At 38.4% G+C, this 24,760-nt stretch overlaps 1 long non-coding RNA gene across 1 annotated transcript; it reads left to right on the top strand.

Annotated features, from left to right (window-relative positions):
- The first annotated feature begins 305 nt into the window (after window positions 1-305).
- LOC122235816 lies at window positions 306-22,009 on the top strand. The gene is made up of 3 exons (XR_006213876.1): window positions 306-408; window positions 19,742-19,847; window positions 21,781-22,009. It is a non-coding gene; the product is annotated as an uncharacterized LOC122235816 (long non-coding RNA).
- The last annotated feature ends 2,751 nt before the right edge of the window (window positions 22,010-24,760 follow it).

The raw sequence follows: 24,760 nt of genomic DNA, 5'->3' as shown, positions 1-24,760 counted from the left end.
AAAGCATCTCCACATCATCCTGCATTACTCAAAATCATCGCCTCTATGTCAATGTCATAACAGAAAACTTTCTCCCTATTTTAAGATCATATTAAAACCTGCTAGAGATACCTATTATTTCCCTCCATCCACAATTAAATCATGTGCTTGCACGCAGCTCGTCGGCGAGCTGCAGGCTCTCAGGAGCAGCCGCGGAGTCGCTGGCCAGATTTCCTGAATGGGAAATCAACAGAGACCTTGCAGATCCGTGTGCGCGAGGAGGGGGAGCTGTCTCCGAATTCAAGAGGGTTAAAGGCACTGCTGACAGCAAACGGCCTCCCCTTGCTTCCGTTCCCCGGAGAGGTCGCGGCCCTTGTTGCCCTGGGTCAAGCTGCACGTCCACAGGACCCTCCTGGAGCCGTCACCGAGGTGCTGATATGTGCTTTCTTGGCTTCTCTGCCCATCTTGCGTTTTGTCGTTGTGTTTGGCCACCGTATTTCTCACCTTTCAGAGGTGGCCGGTTCTCTCCCGCCAGCTGATGACACAAAGGCCACCGAACGCAATCCGATTTAGGGGCATGAGATTACCTAAATCACCAAGATACCCTAGCTAGCAGCATCACTCACGGGTCTCTTCCTCTTTCAATGTCCTTTGAGTGGCAATAGCGCGACAGAGACTCTGAGGTGTTTTAGTTTAGATATTTGCAAAGTATTCGGGGGGACCTGACACCATGCGAGGGACAAGCCCAACAGGAAGAAGCCGCCTGTGATCTTTCAGTGAGGTCCTCATTTAAACACATGTAAGTCGCAGGCGAATGCTTTTAAGAAAAATGTCAGACTTCTCTTGCTGGTTTTTGGAATTCTGAATTATTACGGAGTCACTTTTCTGGTACTGACGTAGTTATCAGAGATGCCTCAGGTGTAAAAGAAAGTAAAATAGGATTTTGACATTTTAACATGTTTATTTCTTGATATACAAACAGTGAATACCTCTGACAAACGGCTTGGGTATTTGTGTCAAGGGATTACTTTTCTTTTCACCTGTTGTTTGTAAGTCACTTTTGGCTTTAAACTAGTGATTCCCAAACATGGCCACATATTGGAATCACCTGAAGAGCGTTCAGAATTCCTGACATCCTCCACCCACAGAAGTTAGGGGATTAATTGTGGCCCGGGCTTCTGAACAGTTAAAAAATCATCTCCGGGTGATTCAAATGGGCAGATGTGAAAACATATGAAGAAAACGTAAATTGTTACACGTTCCTCAAAGAGGCCAGGGAGATCCTAAAAAAATAAAAAGTTCTCGCACATTGGCTCTGAACTTTTGTGAGGGTTTTAGACTATTTTTTTTTTTAATATCATGACAAAAGGATTAAGCCTTGTTTTTAATCACAAAGCCAATGAGATGCATTTGGATTGCTTCAGCCACCACCTCCCCTCAACATCCCCCTCACACACTGCCTGGTCGTCTCTTCCCATCCATCCTTCCCCAGACACATGGGGACACGTTCTATTTGATGACTCCCACTCCACATCTTTTATATGGTCATGTCCCATATAAAAGCAGAAATGTGCCTGGATGGCCCAGTTGGTTAACCATATAAAAGCAGAAATACCTGCTCCAAAGCTTATGCAGAATATCTCACAATCCCCTTTAAGGAAAAAAAAATCCTGCTCATTTGACCTTTCCATGTGCTTTCAAGTGAATTTAGGTGTGGTTTAAATACCTGTTTTTCCCTACTTAAAAAAAAAAAAAAAAACAGAAGCAAAATTAGAACAAAATTCATTTCTCACAATGACCTGTCTTACCTACGTTTTCCAAGCTTCAGATTTAGGTAAGCAAGAGGTAGAAATGGTAACAGAAATAAGAGTCTTTCACTCTCGGGCCTATGCAAAAAACTTTAGGTACATTTTGCTTTTTGCCAACTTTCATTTGCGATTAATCTGTAAAAAAAAGAGGTGTGTTTAAGTTTCTTGTTTCATCCACGATAGTTTATGAACTGCGTGGATTCTTCCGTAGTCCAATAGATACCGAAGTGGTTAAGTCAGGCTCTCAGGCCCTTTCGCATCCAGAAGTCTGGCTTCTCGGGCCCCTTGGTGGTGTGGAAAAAACAAAATGAAACAAGTAGCCTCAGATTGATTGCCCACCTCATCTTATTATGAAACAAAACAGAAAAGAAAAGAATTTCAAAATATAATCCCCCTTTCCCAGGAGTATTTATCTTGTTCTCCATGAAGTTAAAGGTCTGAAATAATGTGCCCATCAGGGGCTCAATGTTGCATGTCCATGACAGTTGGTCCAAGGGCTTGTTATGATGGTAATGACCTCCTGAAACGTGAGCTTGGATCGCAACAATACTATTGCTACCAGCTCACCCGCTGGGAGAAATATTTTATTATTGTCAAATGTCCTCCATAGAGATTTGTTTTGCCTGTTCCTGTTTAAATTAAATTCAAAGCCGAACTGCATTACTATTTCTCTGGAGTATATTTGAGATAAACAACTAGTCTCAAAATTTAGGATTCCTGGCTAGTTCAAATTTGTTTATTAGCAGAAAAATTACAATAGGTGACACCATAGCTGCAGGAATGTTATGATTGCAGCCTCACAAGAGATTTACATACCAAGTCCATGACCTAAAAAAAAAAGAGAGAGAGAGAGAGAGAGACAGAGAACTCCCTCTTCATTACAGATGCCAGCCAGATTAATAATTAACTATTCCATCAATTGGACAACCTTAAAAAAAGAAAAGATGTCCCAATGTACTAATGCATTGCCGTAACATGCCACAGAATTTTGGCCATGAGAAAATTTGCCCCAAGTAGGAAGTGTTTTAAATTTAAAGTCATAAATCAAGAGTGCGTGTAAAAATATTTTTAAACAGCAGCCAACTATAAATAGCACAGAGGCCCAAAGCATGAATTAAAATGCTCTTTGAGCATGGTATACTTTTTCCAGCATTATTTTTTAAAAAAGAATTAAATGTCCTAGAATATACGGAATTACTTGGATCATTGGGCCACAGGCGCTGTAATGCAGCTTTGGCAAAGGATTCTGCAACAGTGAAGCTTCAGTCAATACACATTTTGTCACGTGCAGTCAAATTAAAATGGGACCTTACTCCACCAAAAAAAAATGCCCGTTACCTTTGTGACAACATCCCGGAGGCCCATGTGTTCCATAATGGCCTGAACTCTGGAGAGCTGCTTTTGGGAAATGCAAATAAGCTGCTGAGAGGGGTGACTAAGGACCTAACAGGAAAACATTTCAGACTATTCAGACTAGCGGGAGCATTAAATCACAGTATTCACACTCCAGTCCCATCCGCCATGCTCAGCCGAATTTCACAGTTTTGTTGGGAAGTGAGGAACCGTCTGCTATTAAAGAAATAACAGCACTAACGTCAGAAGAGCAGTTTCTAAAATGAGGTCTAGGGCTATATGCAACGATTGGCTTTTTTTCCTTATAGACATTGGTTTCATGTCATTACAAATGAAAAATACTAAACATTAATGCAAAAAAAAAGAGAAAGAAAGAAAGAAAGAAAAAAAAACCCCTCCAGATCCTTTTGTATTAATCTGTTTGAGATTTGTTATCTCCACTAGACTTGTATTTTGCCTTGGTCTTCTTCCTTTAGTGAACAAAATGAATTGATAAGCCCTAAAGTATCAACTCTTTGCTTACAAGTCAAAACAGATATATAGCCTGTATTTTTAAGGACATGTATGGAAAAACATCCCTTCCTCCACAGAAATAAATATGTAGTTGAGAATAATCTCCAGGCTGGATAAGAAATAAACTGATGTTTAGATATGATGATGTTTTTACACATAAGGAATTCTATACCACGTGACTTCTTTGTTGTTCTGATTTAGTAAGATTGGGTTGTGCTGAATGAAGTAGATGGGAAAACAATGAAGAGAAGCAACGTGTCTTACTAGTTTCATGCTTGGACTTTGAGTCAGTAGTACATGGGTTCAAATTCCAGCTCTGTCACAAACCAGCTATGTGAACATGGTGCTCAACTCTATTCAACTTCAGTAAATGGGGATATAGATACTATCAAGACATCGTTATTTGAATTTGGGTAATTTAAGAAAATATCTTGTACCTAAGTAAAAAAAAAAAAGTTCATTATGGTGAAAAAAAAAATTTTCCCCCCAAGAGAGACTAGGTAAGATTCCAGGATAATCTAATTGAGACTGGGAGAAAACGTCATTAAGATGGGGAGGGGAGCAGTGGGGGGAGGTGTAGGTATTTCAGATCCAGATGTATATAGTATCTGCTTTGGAGAGTTGGTCTTGAGTGGGCAACACTGAAGTAGTTCAAAGTCAGCGTCAGTGTGGCTCTGCACATACAGGTCTGCCTGGAAAGCAGTCATGGACCTAACTATGTGCTGGCACCATGCTGGTTCTTTTAATGCATTATAAAATTTAATATTTCCAGCGGCTTAATGGGGTAAGTACTGCTGTCTCCAACTCATACATGAAACAGAGGGGGCTTCAAGAAGTTAAATAACTTGTACAAGGGCCATCTAGTTAGTACAGAGTCTAACTAAATTTGAATCCAATTGATCTAAATCCTGAGACTAGCATCTTAAAACATTAACTCTGTATTTAACAATTTCTCAAAATTGAATAATAGTATATCTTTTTTTCTTATTTGGACATATGGGACACAAGGTTGGATTAATCCTACTGCTTTCATGAAAGAATACTATATTCATCCTCTGGCATCAAGTTCATTCCCTTCCCCCACCATAAAGCTCTTTGTGAATCCTTGGAAAATACGAAATGTTGATCTGTGTGTATAAGAATTTTTATATACAGAAATTGTGCTGTGTTGACTATCGAATGCTGTTTCTTACTTTTACTCTGCACTAGGTTTTTAAGACTTATCCATGTTTGGGGAGAAAATCTGCTGCATAGTAAACCATATCGCATTTTATCTGTTCTCTTTGTGATGAATGATAAGGTTGCTTTCAATTCCTTAATACAATCAATAATGCAATGAACATCTTGGGGTGTTTTTCCTTACAGACCAATGTAATTATTTTTCTAAGTTATATGCCCAGGAGGGGGTTACTGAGTTATTGACCATTTATATGTTTATTTTCACTACAGAAATTATTCTACAGAATTAGAGCAGTTTGAACTCCCAGCAGCACGGTGTTTGAATTTTATTTTCCTTCAGCAGCACGTGATACTATTTTGCTCTTAAATTTTTACTAATTTGATTATTTAAAAACTAACATAGTATTGGTTTGACTTAAACTTCTCTGAACATCTTATTCTTGTGCTAGATCAGGCTTTCTTTTCTGCGAAGCCTATTTATAATCTGTATATAAAGAGCAAACTCTTTTGTCTGTTGGGTTCTTATCACTTTCTTGTTCATTTGCAGGAGTTCTTTGTATATTCTAGATATTGATCCCTGTCAGTTTCGGGTTTTGTGAATGCCTTCTAGTCAGTCATGCATCTAGTAACTTTGGCCTTTGTCTTTGTTCACTAGAAATTATTAATTTTGAGAAAGTCATACTCATCAGTTTCTTCATGTCTTCAGAGTTAAAAATATGTTTCTAGTGTTTTTGCAATTACTTCTATAATACAAATTTCACATTTAGGTCTTTTATAATCCACTTTGGATATTTTTAATGTGATGTAAGTTTTTCCTTGTTCCCTACCAACTTTGTTTTTCCCTACCAATGTATAATGTCACATCTATATTATACCAAATTACCGTATATAGAAAAGTCCATTCCTTGATTTTTTTAAGTTTTTCTTTCTTTCTTTCTTTCTTTCTTTCTTTCTTTCTTTCTTTCTTTCTTTCTTTCTTTCTTTCTATTTGAAAGAAACAGAGACAGTGCAAGTGGGGAAGGGACAGAGAGAGAGGGAGAGAGAGAATCCAAAGAAAGCTCTGCACTGTCAGCACAGAGCCCGATGCGGGGCTCGAACTCGCCAACTGTGAGATCATGACCTGAGCTGAAACCAAGAGCTGGATGCTTAACAAAATGAGTCACCCAGGTGACCCTCTTCATTTTTTGTTGTTGTTGTTGTTGTTGTTGTTCTTCTCTTTGACAATCTCTATGGTATTGACATAATACTGTATTTATCTTTGGACAATCTCTATATTATTGACATAATATTATATTACTATACTTTACTATACTATTACTATATTTATGACTGCATTTTATTAGTAGTATATTTTAATTCTATACTTTATTATTTTATTTCTATAGTTTTGTAGTTTGCCTTAATGTCTGAGAGAATGCATCTTTCACTCATCCCCACACACTTTGTCTTATTTTTTCAAATTCTTCATTTTTTGGAAAATTTTATTCTTTCTCATAAATTTCAAAATGTTTTTTGGGGTGCCTGAGTCGCTCAGTTTGTTGAGCATCTGACTTTGGCTCAGATCATGATCTCACAGCTCCTGGGTTCAAGTCCCAGGTCGGGCTCTGTGCTGACAGATCAGAGCCTAGAGCCTGCCTCGAATTCTGTTTCTCCCTCTCTCTCTGTCCCCTCCCCTCCTTGGACTCTGTTTTTTTCTCTCAAAATAAATAAATGTTAAAAAAAATTTTAATTTTCAAAATGTTTTTTCAAGTTTTCAAAATGATTACTCTATAAATTTTAGAAAAATTTTTAACATACAAATTAACCTGAAAAAATTAACATTTTTATAAATCAAATGTAATAAATATATTGTCTCCATTTTTTTCATATTTTCTTTTATTTCTTTGGTAGAGATATTTTTTAATTACCTGCATAAAGTCTTAGAGATGTCTTACAGGTTTTTTTTAAAGTTTGTTTATTTTGAGAGACAGAGAGAGAGTGTGTGTGTGAGAGAGAATGGAAGGGGCACAAAGAGAGGGAGAGAGAGAATGTCAAGCAGGCTCTGTGCTGTCAGAGCCGGAAGTGGGACTCAAACCCACAAGCCGAGCAGCGAGATCATGACCTGAGCCAAAATCAAGAGTTGGACACTTAACTGACTGAAACACCCAGGCTCCCCAAAGGCTTATTGTTTGAAAGTCAAATCCTGGATGATTTATGGATTTATAGCTGTTACCAATTACGACAACTTCTTTTCTATTATATGAGTGAACTGTTTGGTTTTGAATAAAAGAATAATACTACATTTTGCGTATTGATCTAATACTTGGGAATTTGCTGCGCATCCTCATTAGTTGTAATCATTTGTTTACAGACCTGGATTTTCTACAGAAATTATCTACTTTCACTCTAAATTTAGACTGCAGACTGATTGGCTTATTTCTGAAGCCATCTCTTTCTCATTGCGCCTTATTACAGGCGGTTAAGAGCAGTCGACTCACGCTTTTCGCATTCTGACCATAAACCATCCTTCCCAAACCCATAAATCTGTTAGATTCATTTTCTTTCTTCCAAGTTACTGAAGGCAAAACTTTTACAAATGGGTTGCCAGTATATAACATGAATTGCCATTTTTCAGCCTTCAAAAACATCTTTCAGCTTTCTATAAGAGTTCCCCACTGCCTTTGTCCTCAAGCTACTTCCACATATTTTAGGTTTTCATTATGGCAGCAGCTCCCTTTCTAGGTACTGATTTTTCTGTCCATCAGTTTTTGTTGCGTAACAACCTGGAAACCCCAGTGTGGAATAAAATAAGTAGTTTTTTCTTGGAGTTGGTTGGGCTGCCTAGATAGGGTTTGACTGAGTGGCTCTCCTTTGACCTGTGGCTCCAGGGGGCTCAGGTCTGCCCCTCCCATCTCACTCTAGGGTCTGGGCTGAAGGGCCAGCAAACTACTTTAGAAGATGCTCTTACCATGATGGTCACAGAGGGCACAAGAAAGCAAGTCCCAAGGCACAAGCACATTTCAAGCTTTTACTTGTCTTCTATTTACCTCCCATTGGCCAAAGCGAAGCATGTGGCCAAGTTCAAAATCAAACAACAGGGCAATATGCTGTGCAATTTTGTGGAAGAAACTTCAAATTTATATGGCAAGGGATGTAGATATAGGTGGGAATAAAGAAATAGAAGCCACAATTCAATATGACATAAGTGCTTTCATAATTTCTTTTCAATTTGTAATTTTTTAATGACTCTTTTCAAGCCACCCATTTTCCACTCAATACTGCTCTAGCAGTATTCCACAAATTGTCACATGCATTGTTTTGCTGGCATTTGGTTCTAAATATTCTATAATTTTTCTCATTATTTTTCTCTCTGATTGAGGGCTTTGTACCAGCATGCTATGTGTGTATATATTTGCCAGAATATGTTTTATAATATTTTTTACAAATATGTCCTGTTATTGATTTCTAATTATATTTTGTTATGGTCAGAGAACATAGTCTATATGAGGTTGAAACATGGAATTTACTAAAGATTGCTTTGTGGCTAAATTAGGATCCAGTCTCTGAGAACATTCACTTGTGTTCAAAAAGAATGTGAATACTCTGAGTTGTGGGTAAATTTTTCATCTTAACACATTATTAATGTTATTTAATATTTGATCACTGTTTATTTTTGTCTGCTTGATATTAGAGCTTCTTGGTGGAATGTGTTAGACTCTCCACTTATAATTATTGATTTATTTGTATCTTTGTCAGTTAAGACTTTATATATATTGAGCCTATATCATCAATTACATATATGTTTATTATCTTCATGACAGTTTAATCATTCATTCTTTTTTCTTTTTCTTTTAAAATTTCTTTTAAAATATTTTTAAACATAGGAAGGGCATAAGACATAGATATTCCTTAAAGAATTCTCATGAAGTTAATGCTCACAAAAGTATCAGTGGGGTAAAGAATGAAAACATCGTGAATTTCAAAAACATCACAGCTATGCTCCTTCCTTAAAACAGATTATCATGATCTACTTTTTTTTTCTAATTGTACGTCTCTAAACAGCATAGAAGTTTGTCTGCTTGTGACATTTATATAAATTGAATTATACACTATATAGCATTTTGTGACTGGGTTGTTTCAGTCAGAATTACTTTTTTGTCTAGTGTTTGTTTTTCGAGAGAGAGAGAGAGGGAGAGAGAGGGAGTGGGGGAGGGGCAGAGAGAGAGAGAAGGAGAGAGAATCCCAAGCAAGCTCTGTGCAACACAGAGCCCAATGCCGGCTGGAACCCATGAACCCATGAACCCACAAACTGTGAGATCATGACCTGAGCTGAAATCAAGAGTTGGACCCTTAACCAACTGAGCCACCCATGTGCCCTTCAATCAACATTACTTTGGAGAAATTCATCCGTGTTGTGATTAACGGTAGTTTGTTCATCTTCAGTGCTGTATACTACTGTTTATTTTTCCAAATGATGGACATTTGAGTTATATATAATTTTTGCTAGTACAAACAATGCTTCTGTAAACTTACTTGTTTGCCACACCACCTGGCTCATATGTACACACAGTTGTTACTATCCTCTAAGGAGTAGCATTGCTATATTGTAGAGCCAGCATATATTCAAATTTAGTTAATTCTAAACTATTTTCTGAAGTGGTTGTACTAATATACTTTCCCACCAACAATATGGGAGAAAGTTCTAAGCATCTGAATGTTACTGCATGCCTTTAAATTTTAGTCATTTTCATGACTACATAGTAGTATTTAAATTTTTTTTAACGTTTATTTATTTTTGAGACAGAGAGAGAGACCCAGCATGAACGGGGGAGGGTCAGAGAGAGAGGAAGACACAGAATCTGAAACAGGCTCCAGGCTCTGAGCGGTCAGCACAGAGACCAATGCGGGGCTCAAACTCACGGACCGCGAGATCATGACCTGAGCCAAAGTTGGATACTTAACCGACTGAGCCACCCAGGCGCCCCTATGTAGTAGTATTTTATAATGGCTTTCATTTTCATTTCCCCAAGGACTAGTAATATCAAGCACTTTTAAATACTTTTATTAGCCATTTCGATATCTTTTTGTGAAGATTCTGTTCCGGTTAATGGCCTCATCCCACACTTCTGGTCATCTGTACTTATTGATTTGTAGGTATTTTTAGTAGTTTGTAGGTAAGAAGCATTTGTGGGTTATATGTGTAGCCAATAACTTCTCCAACTCTGTAGCTTACATCTTCATTCTCCAATGCTATCTTTTGATGAAGACGTTCTTAATTTTAACATGATCCAAATTATCAGTCTTTTTCTATAACTTGTGCTTTCAGTCCCCTATTTTTTTAAACGTTTCACTCCTTTGAGGCTGTGAAAATACTTCCAAAAATTATCTTCTAAAAATTGTATTGTTCTACCTTTCTCTTTTAGGTCTTCAAATTATCTGGAACTGATTTGTGTGCACGACATAAAGTGGAGATCAAGTTTTCTTTTTGTTTTTCTATATGGGCATCCGATTGGGCAAACACCCTTTATTAAGAAGACGGACCTTCGTCTGTAGCTCTATAGTGTCACCTTTGATATACATGGATCTGTTTCTGAGTCCCCTCTTGCACTCATTCATTTGTCAACCTTTGTGCCAATCCTGCACGTTAATTACTTCCTAAAACACTTGTAAGACTTGATCAATGACGGGGCAATTCTACTTCATTATTGTAGTTTTCCTAAGTATCTTGTCTTTTAGCCTTTCTATATAAAATATAGCATCATTTTGCTAATTCACGCATGCATGCACACACACACACTCGTTCAAATTTTCACTGAGGGGCACTTTGGTGGCTCAACTGGTTGAGTGTCCGACCTCAGCTCAGGTCATGATCTTGGGTTTGTACGTTCCAGTGGGTACAGAGCCTCCTTCTCTCTCTGCCCCTCCACTGCTCATGCTCTCTCTCTCAAAAATAAATAAACATTAAACTCTTTAAGAAATTTTCATTGCTAGGGCACCTGGGTGGCTCAGTCAGTTAAATGTCTGACTTTGACTCAGGTCATGATCTCATGACCATGTTTGTGAATTCGTGCCCCCCCATCTGGCTCTGAGCTGACAGCTCAGAGCCTGCGGCCTGCTTCAGATTCTGTGTCTCTTTCTTTCTCTGTTCCTCCCCCACTCGTGCTCTCTCTCTCTTAAAAATAAATACTTAATTTTTTTTAAATTTTCATTGAGATGGCATTGATTCTATAGATCAATTTGTAGAAAATTTGTATCTATGTTACAGTGAGACTTCCAATTCATGAGTATCTTATAACTCTCATTTTTATTTTTCTTGAGTTTTTTTTATGCTTTTAATAAAACAGCATCTTTAAAACAGTTCTTGGGGCACCTGGATGGCTCGGTTGAGCGTCTGACTTCGGCTCAGGTCATGATCTCACAGTTCAAGCCCCACATAGGCCTTGCTGCTATCAACGCAGAGCCTGCTTGGGATACCTTTGTTCCCCTCACTGTCTGCTGCTCCCCTGTTTGGGCTCTCTCTCTTTCTCTCAAAAGTAAATAAAGATTTAAAAAAAAGAAAGTTCTTATAGCATATACATTATAAGTATATGAATCATTTTGCTACTTTTGTAAAAGACCTATGTCTATATTACTTTTTAAATTTTCATGTAGTTTTTTACTAAAATATAAAATAAAAATTGATTTTGTATATTTATTTTGCATTTGTGAACCTGCATAAACTTACCTATTAATTCTAATAATTGTCTAAATGTTAGATAAATTATTATCCAATAATTTATACTTTTCACATACCCAAACATATCTTTCACACATAATTACTATTTTAATTCTTCCTTCTCAGTCCTTATATCTTTTACTTGTTGTCTTTGTCTTGTTGCACTGGTAAAGTCCATCATTCCACGTCAAATAAAACTTGTCAGAGCAAGAACCTTTGCTTTACTGCCTATCTCAAAGAAATAGGGTTCAACTTTCAGCCTTAATTTTGATGTAGGTTTCTTGTAGATAGCCTTTAATAGACTGAGGATGTTTCCTTCTTTTCCACTTGTTGCTAAGAGTTTTTAAAATTCCTGGACTTTGCATTTTATCTAATACCTATTCTTACATCTACCGAGATATTCTGTGATTTTTCTCCTCTCTTCTAGTAATGTGGCAACATATATTGATTGTTATTTTCCTGTAAAACTGATTTTGCATTCCTAAAATAAACTTAACATGATCATGGTATATCAATCTAAATGTTGCTGAATTTGGTTTGCTTATGTTTTGCTGAAAAATCTTGGCATCTCAGTTGATGAGCAAGAAAAGTAAAACTTCCTCTTTTCATAATATAACTCTCAGGCTATGATATAAAAATTATCATAAAATCAGTTTGAAGAGTGGTAACTTTTTTTATCTTCTCTGGGACAATTTGTACGAGAATCAGTCTGATTTATTGTGTTATTTCTTTGGTAAATGCATCAAAGAATTTGCAGTGAAACCATACGGGCCTGACATTTCTCTTGATAAAACCATTCAATGGTTTGATAGGACCATTCAAATTTTTAAATCTCTTCTTGGATATTGTTTGTTAGTTTTTACTTTCATAGGAAATTGTACATTTAATCTATTTGTTAAATTTATTGGAGTAAAGTTGTACAGTTTTTCCTTATTAATTTTTTTTAGTGACTTGAAAGTCTAAAGTAGAGGGGTGGTCTTAATTTCCCATGGCTACTGTAACAAATTGCCACAAACTTGCTAGTTTAACAAGAGACAATTATTCTCAGGCCAGAAGTCTGAAATCAGCTTCACTGGTCCAAAAATTGAGGTGTCAACAGGGCTGCGTTCCTTCCAGAGACTCTAGAGGATCATCCATTCTTTGCCTCTTCCAATTATGGGGGGTGCTAGCTCACCTTGCCTTGTGGCCATATTATTCCAATCTTCAAATGTCTTTTGGGTCCATCTTCGCATGGCCTTCTCTCTCAGTAGGTTATCTCCTCCTGACTCTCCCTTATAAAGATATTTGTGATGGCATTTAGGACCCACCAGGATAATCTAGTATAATCTCCCCATCTCCAGATCCTTAACTTAATCACATCTGTACAAACCCTTTTCCAAATAAGGTAACATTTACAAGTTCCAGGGATTAAGACCTGCTATCTTTGGGGGGTATTACTTAGCCTGCTACAGTGGCATTTCCTTTTCCACTAGAAATTCCTTTTACATTGGATATCTGTATACTCTTATTTCTTAATCAGTCTCTCCCAAGTTTATGAATTAAAATTTTTTTTTCAAAGAACAAACTTGGATTTTCCCCCCCTTCTAAGATTGCTGATATGTCAATTTCCATTCTCAAATCTATCTTTTATTTGCTCCTTAGATCATGTGCTTTTTTTTTTTATCTTCTTGAGATAGATGCTTATCCACTTAGTTTTCATCTTTTCTAATATTATGGAATTTCCTCTTTGACAGCTTTTGCTGGACGAAATACTTATTTTGTTAGCAGTAAATTCAAAAGGATTTCTAATACCTCAATCTCTTTCTGCTTGATTGTAGTTTATATAGGAGTATATTTCTTGATTTCCTTCCGTTATTAATTTCTATCTTAATTGCACTGTGGGTAGACAACACACTCTGTACAAATTCAGTACTTTGAAATTTGTTGAAACTTACTTTGTGACTCCGTATATGGCCAGTGTTTGTAAATGTTCATGTTTGTTTGAAAAGAATGCAAATTCTTCAGTTGCTAGGCTCAGCATTATATATATTTCCATTAGGTAATCTTTACTGATCAAACCTTCTACAATTTTTATTATATTCTGAAATTCTACTGATATTTTGTCTGCTTATTCTACCAGTTCCTAAAAGAAATACTTCTTTTAACTATCCCAAGAGGATTATTGATTTGTTTACTTCTCATTATAGATTTCTCAATTCTTTAAATTTTTGTGGCTGTATAAATTTAATTTCTTGTGTGGTTTTGGCAAATGACATCTTGACCATTCGAGCATCCTTCTGTAGCTCTAGGATCCATTTTCCCCTAAAAGTCTATTTTTTTCCTCATAGTTCCACTAGTGTTACTTGTTTTTTCATGATACATGTTTTTCCTCCCTTTTTTGGCCCCACTCTCTTCTCCTGTTCCACAATGACAAATTGGATGGGATGCAGGGAAGAAAAAAGCCCAACAAGAAGACCCGCCCTTGCCTTTCCAGCCTCTCCTGTGTTTTGTCTGTTCCTCTTCACCCTCTTGGTGTGGTTTTCCTCCCACACGGTACCCCAAGTATTCCTCACACCAGGTGTTTTTTTCTTAATACTTAGTAAGTCCATCTCATTTTTGTGGCATCTTCAGCGTTGAGTGTAGGGGGCAATAGAAGCAGTTCACGCTAGTTAATACTCCTGATGCTTTTAAAGGAAAAACAAGTCGGGGATCTCCAAGGTTCACTTATTTTTTATCATAATGTTACTTAAATAATTACATCTGAAAAATTCTGTGCACTCCGACCGCAATTACACAACAAAGCAACTCTACAAAGTAAATATAAAACAAATGAATAAATTAAGCGATCGATGATGCTATTTTCTTAAAACCAGATTATCTGGCACAAATAATTCGGCACAAATTTTACTGGTGTGGTGCCAACCAATAAAATCCAGGTCCTATCGCACTTGGAATTTATGTGCTATTGGGAATGCAGGTGTGGGGAAGGTTGGGGGGGGGCAGGCACCTCATGAGCCAAGTCATGGGTGTCTGTGAGCGTCTACATTTGCCTGGCCAGTATCCCTGCACTCAAGGGACTAAGGTCTTAAATACTCCCATGCTGATAAAATCACCATGACAACTCAAGAGAGAATCCATGTGGAAACAGAAATGCATTTTCCCTCTGAGTTTTTGAGCCAGGAGCCCCACATTTTCATATTGTACTACCTCCTGCAAATTATAGGGTCAGCCCCATTTGTGAATTTGAGGCTACCACTTTACTCTGTGTGAACTATCCTGAAACCTCTGCTCTAAAGCATATTGCGTTATCTTTTAGCATGCATTTGGTGCCCAGATAGCACCATATAAACATATGTATTTTTAAGTTTAAATCCAAGTTAGTTAACATATAGTATAATAATGATTTCAGGTGTAGTGTTTAGTGATTCATCACTTCCATATAACACCCATTGCTCATCCCAACAAGTGTCCTCCTTAATGCCCATCACGCATTTAGCCCACCCCCTCACCCAATACCCTGCCATCAACCTCAGTTTGTTCTCTGTATTTGAGTCTCTTCTAGTTTACCTCCCTCTCCCTTTTTATCTTATTTTTCTTTCCCTTCCCCTATGTTCTTCTGTTTTGTTTCTTAAGTTCTACATGAGTGAAATCATATATTTACCTTTCTCTGGCTGACTTATTTCACTTAGCATAATACCTTCCAGTTCCATCCACATAGTTGCAAATGGCAAGATTTCATTCTTTGGTGGCTGAGTAATACTTCATTGTATGTATATACCACATCTTCTTTATCCATTCATCAGTTTGTGGACATTTGGGGTCTTTCCATAATTTGGCTATTGTTGATAGTTAGGGTCCATGTGACCCTTCAAATCGGCATTTTTGTAACCTTTGGATAAATACCTAGTAGTGCAATTGCTGGATCATAGGGTAGCTCTATTTTAAATGTTTTGAGGAACTCTCATACTGTTCTCCAGAGTGACTCTACTGGTTTGCATTCCCACCAAAAGTGCAAAAGTATTCCCTTTTCCCTACACCCTCTCCAACATCCCTTGTTTCCTGAGTTGTTCATTTTAGCCATTCTGACAGGTGTGAGGTAGACAGCATTATATATTAAATATACCTCTATTACTTTTGTCGTGGTCCTGAAACAATCTTACCCCAAAGTAATTGGTGGGAACACTTGGTGGGAAACCAGGGAGGTACCGAAGCATGCTTAGTTTAAATGTGTTTGCACAAAATTAACTTTAAGATTTCTTAGGAAGAGTTCTTTTACCCTACAATATGAGAACACCAAAGTAGAATGAAACCATGAATTTAGCACATGAATAAAAAATAACCATCTCTGAAGATTCAAGCTGAGTTAAAGGTAGATCCCCCAAATTAAAATCTTAATATGGTTTTACTTTACTTACCTATAGAGAACTTTTGCTTGACATTTCCTCACACTGTTGATAAGTTGGTCAGTCACCAGGCTAAAGTCTTGCCAAACATGAAATAAGCTAAAGTCAATGTAACTGACATCCCTAGGAAGGGATGGCATTGCGTATATGTTGCTGTTTTTCAAACGATCTATGGCTTTTCCAGTTAGTATTTGCCTCATCTTGTGGTTTCACTCATGAGAAGTGCTGGACTTGTATATTTGCCTGTAGTGGTAACCCTCTCTATTTTTCCCTATCTGCTTTGGTAATTTTCTCATAATGGCCTTAGAATAAACTAAACTATTTCTGAAAGCTCACATTGTTTCACACACGTGAATTTTTGTATTTTACGAAGTGATTTGAATGTGAATTTCAGAAGACTCTTGGAGACTTTCTAAGTGAAGCTTCCAATGAATATTTCAGCATACTGGTCTAGGTATACCCACAGTAGCTAACAAAATAGGACCATGCAAAGAGGCAATATTAGAGCCCAATTAATATAAAATACAGATAGCTCTCTTTATACTATGCGTTTCTAGTGTAAACAGAGTCATAGCATATTAAAGCTGGAACTGACTGCATGGGTTATCTGGCCCAATTCATTTATGGTAGAGGTGAAAGAACAGACTGAGAGGGTTTGGGTCTTGCCCAGCATCCTGCAGTTAGCTACTTGCTTTTCCATCTTTCTCCTATTTGGTGCCATGCCCTCATCATTCCATGCTTCAAATGTCGCTGTCATATACTAATTGACTCACTTTTCCTCTCTCCTCCTTTTCCATCTATCTTGGGTCTCAGATTAATCATCATAAAATCTTCTAGTTAATATAATTGTCTGTCACAACAGGAACAAAGTTTCTTTTTTCTGGCACTAAGCACCCTCTCTGACCCAACCTCGATAAGACAGCCTTATCTCCGAAAATCCCAGAAATCAAATCCTACCCTGTGTCTCCTCTTTCTTTCTCCTTTCCTACCTTGGCTTACACTGATGCACCTCCCCTGCCTTCACCTCTCTAGGAACTTGCCCCCAGCTGGTGTTTGCCCCTACTTTTCTTGACTTCTTGTTGATCTGTATCACATGATCTAATTTTTCTTTCAGATTATGTGTTTCAAACTAGAAGGCAAATAACTCCAAGCCAGAGTTCTTTTCTCAGATTTTTATATGTATCATTTCTAACTTACCATAGTGCTACGGGGCACAGAGGTTGGAACCAGCCCAATGACAGAGGCCCTAGACCAGCAACTGCGTTCTTTCTCCCTCCCTCTCTTTTACTGTTTTTTTTTTCAACCAGAAAACACCATTCTGAGAGATATCCTTGCTTCTTCACCTTCTTTAGATCATTGTTCAAAGCCTCAGTGACATAATCATTTACTTACACTGAAAACCCCATCCCCAGCCTCACTATCCCCTTTTACTGCTTACTTTTTCTCCAAAGCAATTATCACCTTCAAACATTTCTCTAGAGAATTCCCTTCTTATTTGCTTATTGCCTGTCTCCCCTCATAGAAGGTAAGCTCCACGAAGCAGGATTTGTGTTGGTTTTGTTCATGACCACGTGACATGTGCATAGGACAACATCTGTTACACAGGCCGAGAGCCCATCATGCACTGGCTGCTGTGGTATCTGGAGAAGGATGTGAGAAACCAGACCTCTTCCCTGCATTCCTACAGTTTGGGTGAGAGAGAGAGGAGAAGCTCTGAATGAATAATTGAACTGTAGGGAGTCCATACAAAAAGGAAATACTGGCTTCTAAGGAGTGTGAAGTGAAAGTCCTAATCCAGCCTCTCTGGGTTGATGCAGCCCTCTAGAAATAAGAAATATTTGACTGAAAACAACTAGCTGTTAGCTCCCCTGAGGAAAGAGTGGAAAGGAGGGAGCATAAATTGATGTGGGGATCTTTTTTTCCCCCCTTTTCAAATTTTTATTTAAATTCTAGCTAGTTAGCATACAGTGCAATATATTGGTTTCAGGAGTAGAATTCAGTGATACAACACCCAATGTTCATCACAGTAAGTTCCCTCCTTAATACCCATCACCCATCTAGCCCGTCCCCCATCAACCCTCATTTTGTTCTCTACAGTTAAGAGTGGTTCAGGAGATCTTAAATGAAGCTATGCACCAAATGCATGCTCAATGATAGTAATTAGAGGCCAATTTTTGACCTCCCAGTTGTACTTTAAACCACATTTGATAACATGCAAATCAATTTTTGGATGTCTGGATGTTTGCCTTTCTGGTTAGTTCTTTCAATCCCCAGCAACACTGACACATTCCCAACATGAATTCCCAAATTAAGACTGCCATATACCTTACAATATATTTCAAAGGAAAGTATAGACATAAATTAATAAGTAATAGGTCTTACAAAACAATCATTATTACAATGTTGACTAATTTCTGGGATGCCTGGGTAGCTCAGTCGGTTAAGTGTCTGACTCTTGGTTTCAGCTCAGGTCATGATCTCACAATTTTGTGAGTTCGAGCCCTGCATTGGTCTCTGTGCTGATAGCGTGGAGCCAGCTTGGGATTCTTTCTATCCCCTTCTCTCTCTACCCCTCCCAACTTGCACTGTCTCTGTCTGTCTCAAAATAAATAAATACACTTAAAAAAAATGAATATTGACTAAGTTCTAATTCTCTTCCTCTACCCAGCCACAAACATTTCCATCTGTGATTTTTTTAAGACCTTTTTTTTTTGTGTTTCCTCACATGCAATCTACAGGGCATTTCTGTCTGAAGGCATAGAGCCTTCCCTTGGCTCGTGTCTGAGCTGGGTACCATCCGGACTCAATACAGTTTTCCTGGTGCTTTTATGGATGAGAAATGTGTTCTCATATTTTTTTACCCATGCCCCTCCCTTCAGTGGAAGGTGTCTATTCATTTCACTCAGGTTTAAAAGTAGAGGTATTTTTCTTGAAAATAAGTCTGTCATCATCTAGCTTTCTGTATAGACCCCACAAACTGCCTCCCCCTAACCCCAGTGAAACTGGTCAACAGTTAAGTTACTACTTCAGACCAGTTTTAATAAAGTTATATAAAAAGCAGTTTTCAAATTTTAACATCTTTGTTTTCAAACCAATACACGTGATCTATAAAACTTTACACACCAAATCCATACTCTTTGGCCTTCCTCAAAAGAGGTAGGGTAGAAGTTGACTCACAAGAAAGGAGCCTATAAAACAGAAAGTTTTTTAAAGGGACGAAGGGAGTAATCGTTATTTCAGTCTATATTTCCAGGACCCTGGGGATCGATGTTAGTATCTCCATTTTTTAGGTTAGAAAGCCGAGAAAGAGAGAAAGATCACCCAGAAAACAAGAAGGAGAGAATAAGACTTGTATCCAGGTGTATGTCTCTAAAGTCTGTGTCTTATCCACCTGCCAAGTGGCCTCCAGGAACAAATGGGTGACTAAGGCAAGATGAAAATAACAGAAATTAGAAACAATAGGGGAAAATAGTTTCTTTCTTTCATATAAAGCTTTTATTCAACAGTTGTAGGTGATGAAGTAGCTTGTTCTGTGCTTGCTTGATTTTGGAACCAGTGTTTGATTTCTGAGCATAAGTTGCTAGATATTAGGAGTTCTTTAAATTTACTTAAAAAAATTTAAATTAGGATACCAGTGGAATCTTCTTTAAGCCAAATAATCTGTCTGAATATTTATACCGTGGCCTGTGAAGACACTTCTACTGAGAAAAGTTGACAGTGATGAAAGAAGAAGACAACAGGACACTGTCATATGTTAAATTGTAGCCAGTTAGGAGTTAAAAGGGAGGAAGAACCAAAACTCAAAATCTCCTGCCTTTTGCTTTACTTTTCAGAAATCAGAAGCAGTCCCTGGTGTGCCTTAATGTGACCCTTGGAGGTGCTCTCCTACAAACAAAGAAAGAGGAACTGTCCTGTGACTGGAGATCCGTTGGGAGATGGGTGAGTATGTGACCCTGCAGGAGCTAGAATCCCTCTGTCCAGGGACTTAGAACCCAGGAAAGAGGATCAAATACCACACAATTGGAACTATGAGAGGTCAAAAGAGAACGTAACCTTTACCAGGGCTGCTCAGAAAAGTTGTCAGAGAAGGTCCTTTGAGTTGGCGTGGTGTTCCAGAAAATCAGGGAGCAGGGAGGAGCCCTTCAGTAACCCTTGTCTGTAAATAGACACCAATAGGGGAATACATCCAGTTTGGAGTCTTCAAGTTCTATAAAAGGTCAGAGAACCTGGAGAATGCTAATTATGTGTCATGAAAGTGATAGTGCAACCAAAAGGAACAAGTAGAAGAATTCATATCGTGGACAAAGAAGAGAATAAGCTAGCTTCAAGTTCAGTGAGTTTTACCTGGTGGTCCTAGGTGTTTTGGGAGCCATGGCTTTGGTGCGGACATGGCCAAATCAAGAACCACACTATGTATAACCAGTCTCTAAAATGGCACAGAAATGACATCAAAACAAAGCCATGGATGTCTTAAATGAATTGATCCCAATTTCCTAAGGAACACGTGCTTTGCAAGAAGCACAATAAGAAGGATCAGAAGAAGATGGAGACCAACAATGCCAAAGCCATGAGTGCATACGCTGAGGCTAGCAAGGCCCCTGTAAAGCCCAATGACATCAAGCCCACGGTCCCAAAGGGTAGCAGTTGCAAGCTCAGTCAACTCGCCTACATCGCTCACCCCAAGCTTAAAAAATGTGCTCTGCTCATATCACCAAGGCTCTCAGTCTCTGCCTGCCAAAGTCCAAGGCCAAAGTTCAAACCAAGGTTCAGGTGGCAGCTGTGGCTTCAGCCCCCAGAGGTACCCAGGCCCCCACAAAGTCTTTAGCATAGAGACTTCTGTCTGCTGATATGAAGACAGAAGGACTGGAGTGACTCCCAGGCTTCTGTCTGCATGGGGCCGCTGTCCTCCTGGGCTATTTGTACAAATAAAGCTGAAGTATCTGTTAAAGAAAAAAAAAAAAAGATCACTACCTGAAAGGAATGCTGACAGAGGCCCAGAATTATCAGGAGTCTTGATGATTACACCTGCGACATCACACAAGTTATGTCATCTTTTAATGCTTAGTTCCATCGTCTGGAAAACAAGGGAGTTGCATTAAATTATATATGAGGTCTCTCTCAGCCGTAAATTCTAGATAGGTGAAGAACATGTCTATAAGACGGGAACTGGGAAACCATTCATAGCATTTAAAGAAAACAATCAGGACAAGCAATGGGTTTAAATAAAAGGGGAAAAAGAAGTGTGCAATTAAAAATATTCTCATTTCCTTAACTTCTACATTAGGTCCCCTTACATATTATGAAATGATGACAGACAACCATTTACTAGGTACAATTTTGCTATAATAGCTATCATTTATTTGGGGCTTCCCATGGGTCAAAGTGCTGTATTTAGCACTTTAGATATTATATTTCATTTAGTACCTAAGACCTGTGAGGTAGGTGCCATGGTTGTTCACCCTTTGACAATGAGATTGAAGCTCTCAGAGCTGAAATATCTTTCCTTAGGTCCCATGCTACGTCCTAAGCAGCAGAGGTGGGATTGGATTCCAGTCTGTCCTCCTGCAAAGCACTTGATCTTAACCTTGACAGCCCACGGACTTAGACCAAGAATGACCAGATCAATTTGCAAGATCCCTTCTTTAATGTTGAGATCATGGAACAGCTGATAAAATTTTAAGTACAACTTTTTTTTTTCTTCAGATGTTACCTATCAAAGAACAAATATCTAGTGTTTACAGAAATAAAAGTTCTATTACATTTCTTCATGTCAGAGTATACAGAGGGTTTATGTGCATCTGTGGGAAGAAAAGGAAATACAGCTGTTTTGCAGGTAATAACAGTTTATTTTATGTCCCATTTTCTTTAACAGTGATTGCTCTTACTTGGAAACTCTCCTGGCATTTTGTAGGCAATAAAAACGTAAGAAGAATGTTTTTTGCAGAGTTTCACAACCCTGGCCCCCAGTTCATAATCTGTGGCAGAAGGCATCTGCACCCTGATTCCAGAGTGGTTTATCGATATATCCAACAGAAGCATGCGAACCAGGGCCACACCTCTGGTGTGCTTCATGCCTCTGGTCGAATCTTCCATCAGTGGACCCTCCAACAGCATTGTGAGAAAACAAACAAACAAACAAACAAACTTGCCAATTTGAGAGAATGCTGAGGAAAATGTTTCTCACAAGAAAGAAACAGAAATGGACTATTCCAAAATAAAATGCATAAGTTGATGTTAATAACACTTCATTGCTCTCCGATTAATGATCCTCGTCCAGACTCAGGGCTAGTCCAGAGCAATAGAAACTGTGTTCAATGCCTCAGAAAACTCCTTCTGAGCATCCTCATTGCTTACGCTTCTGTAAGCTCCCACTCTCCTGATCTCTGTAAGGTCCCATTCCTGGTGGCCCTCGAGGGACAAGTTTTGTTCTCTGAAACTTCTCTGCTCTCCATTCAGGTCTCTTTGGGCCTTACTTGCTACTAATGAATTAATCTGGATGAATGGGTACAGGCCACTGAAGTTTTGGCTCTTTAATTTTTGAAAACTAAAGCACCTATTTAAGTACCCCTATTCTGGGGGCACCTGGGTGGCCCTGTTGAGCGTTTGACTTCAGCTCAAGTCATGATCTCACGGTTTGTGGGATTGAGCCCCGCAATGGACTCCGTGCTGACAGCTCAGAGCCTGGAACCTGCAGCCTGCTTCAGATTCTGTGTCTCCCCATCTCTCTGCTCCTCTCTCGCGCGCTCTCTCTCTCTCTCAAAAATAAATACAAACATTAAGAAAAATCACTATTCTGAACCTAAGCGTGGTGCTAGGTGCTTCATGTAAATCAGCTTTGAACCTTCAAGAGCCCTGCGATATTGATATTTATGGAAGAGGAAGGGGAGGCCTGGAGAAGTGAAGGGATTTGCCCAAGTCCCATGGAGTTCACGTGGGAGATGGTGGTAGCAAAACCTGTGCTTTCCTCACTGTTGTGCATTTCCTCCCCATGATGTTTTAGTCATGCCATTGGAGACAATGCTAAAATTATAGGCCCCTCAGGCTTCAAGCAGGCCCATGCGCACGAGTGAGAAAGGAGGAAGGGTGCTCAGCGGATCCATTAATCGTCAACTGAATCAACTCTGGAATGTTCTATCGTTCTTCTTCATTCTCTTGCTGCCACAAATATCTAATAGAATAATGAATAATAATACCTTATCATTCTCTCTTTCAGTTGTATAACAACTTTGTGGTATTGTTTCAGCTAAATCAAGAATGAGGTCTTAGTTCCAGGAGTGCTTATCTTCCCTAAATGTTCCTTGGAGTAGCAACATTGCACCCTGGACATTTTGAATTCGTAAGTCTTCACTGAAAGGCACCGTGGAAACTTAGGATAATTTTATACTTGTTATTATTGTATCCCATTGCTAGAGACTTTGAGGAAACTTTATGAGTGTGAACGGTTGACATTTGTTTGTTTTAATGGCAATGACTGACTAGAAGAAAGGGATTAAGAGAATCTCATGGCCTGCTACTGTGTGTTGATATTGAGGTTAGCACATCCACGCGCAAACAGTTGAACAAGGTATTTTGCAATTTGTCATGACACACTCGATTCAGTTGATGACTTGGAGGATGATGCCGGCTTATGGTTCTGACAATAGGACCTCTGGAGTGAGCCCGAAAGCATACATATTTCAGCAGGTTTTAAAGATCATTTGGCAGGTCAGATTACCAAGAGCAACACCCAGTCAGTCCACAAGCAATAGCAAGGGGTGCATAGTGTAGTGTCTGTTCGCTGATCAGAGCAGGTGCTACAGAAAGTGCCCTCAGGGAAAGAGGGCTTGACTCTTAACCACTCCTACAAGCGAGAAAGCTGAGGAACAGCTTCAGAAACACTTGCCCAGACACAAGCTATTGGGAGAGAAATACAGCAGTATTTAAGCATTTACAAGCTATACCAGTGCCGGAGGCAAGCCGACCCTTTTCTCTGCTTTTGCACAAATGGAAAAAATACGAATTGCCATGGGATCTAAAAATATGCACCACAATGTTTGGGAGAAATCAAGCATCTCACATAATTTCAGAATGGGCTTCATTACCATGAACTATATGGATTTTTCACTCTTAGAACATGGGAAATGTGAACAGTTTTTATACCCAGAGAAGGAGGTTTCCTTCTTTCCCTTGCTCAGAGATTTTGTTCTAAAGAATTTTTTTTTTTCATTTTCTTCTCATGGAAGTGTTACTTAAGAGGTTACATAACCAGTTCCTAATAAAGGATCTCGGAAATATCAGCAGTGTTGCTAGAAGTTCAGGGGTGAGATTTTGGTTTTGTTTGTTTGTTTGTTTGTTTTTGGGTTTTGTTTTTTTTTAGCTTTTGACGTTTCTGAGATGCTTCTGCAAATATGGCTCTTATAACATTATCTTAATATTCCTAGAAAATAGGGGGTTATCTCATGCAGACAAGGTGGCTTTTACTGACCTTTCAGCCACCAAGTCACGAAGTCTTACAGTATTCCTTGCATAATAATTGACATACATTTACAATAATGGATGAGTTAAATGGGGCTATTAAAAGACCTTAAGAAAAACCTCTCATGTGAATACACATGTTAAGTAGCTATGTAATGTTTTTATGATCATTTCATATTTAAAGCTACTTCACACAATCCCTGGGATATAGGCTTAATTATCGTATAAGTAAACCAATGAGCACAAAACTGGTAATGCTGACATATTTAAAGAAAAATCATATCCTACGTATTTGTTTTAGCGAGTAGGCTGATTGTCCAGGTAGCCTCAATACAACATTGAAGGTTTAAAATAAATAAATAAAATGCTCCCAAAAAAACTACCTATAAAATGTACTT

The sequence above is a fragment of the Panthera tigris genome, chromosome F3, assembly GCF_018350195.1.
Source record: "Panthera tigris isolate Pti1 chromosome F3, P.tigris_Pti1_mat1.1, whole genome shotgun sequence".
NCBI classification, from domain to species: domain Eukaryota; kingdom Metazoa; phylum Chordata; class Mammalia; order Carnivora; family Felidae; genus Panthera; species Panthera tigris.
The sequence above is the reverse complement of the archived record's forward strand: the minus strand, read 5'-3'. Positions and strand labels throughout refer to the sequence as shown.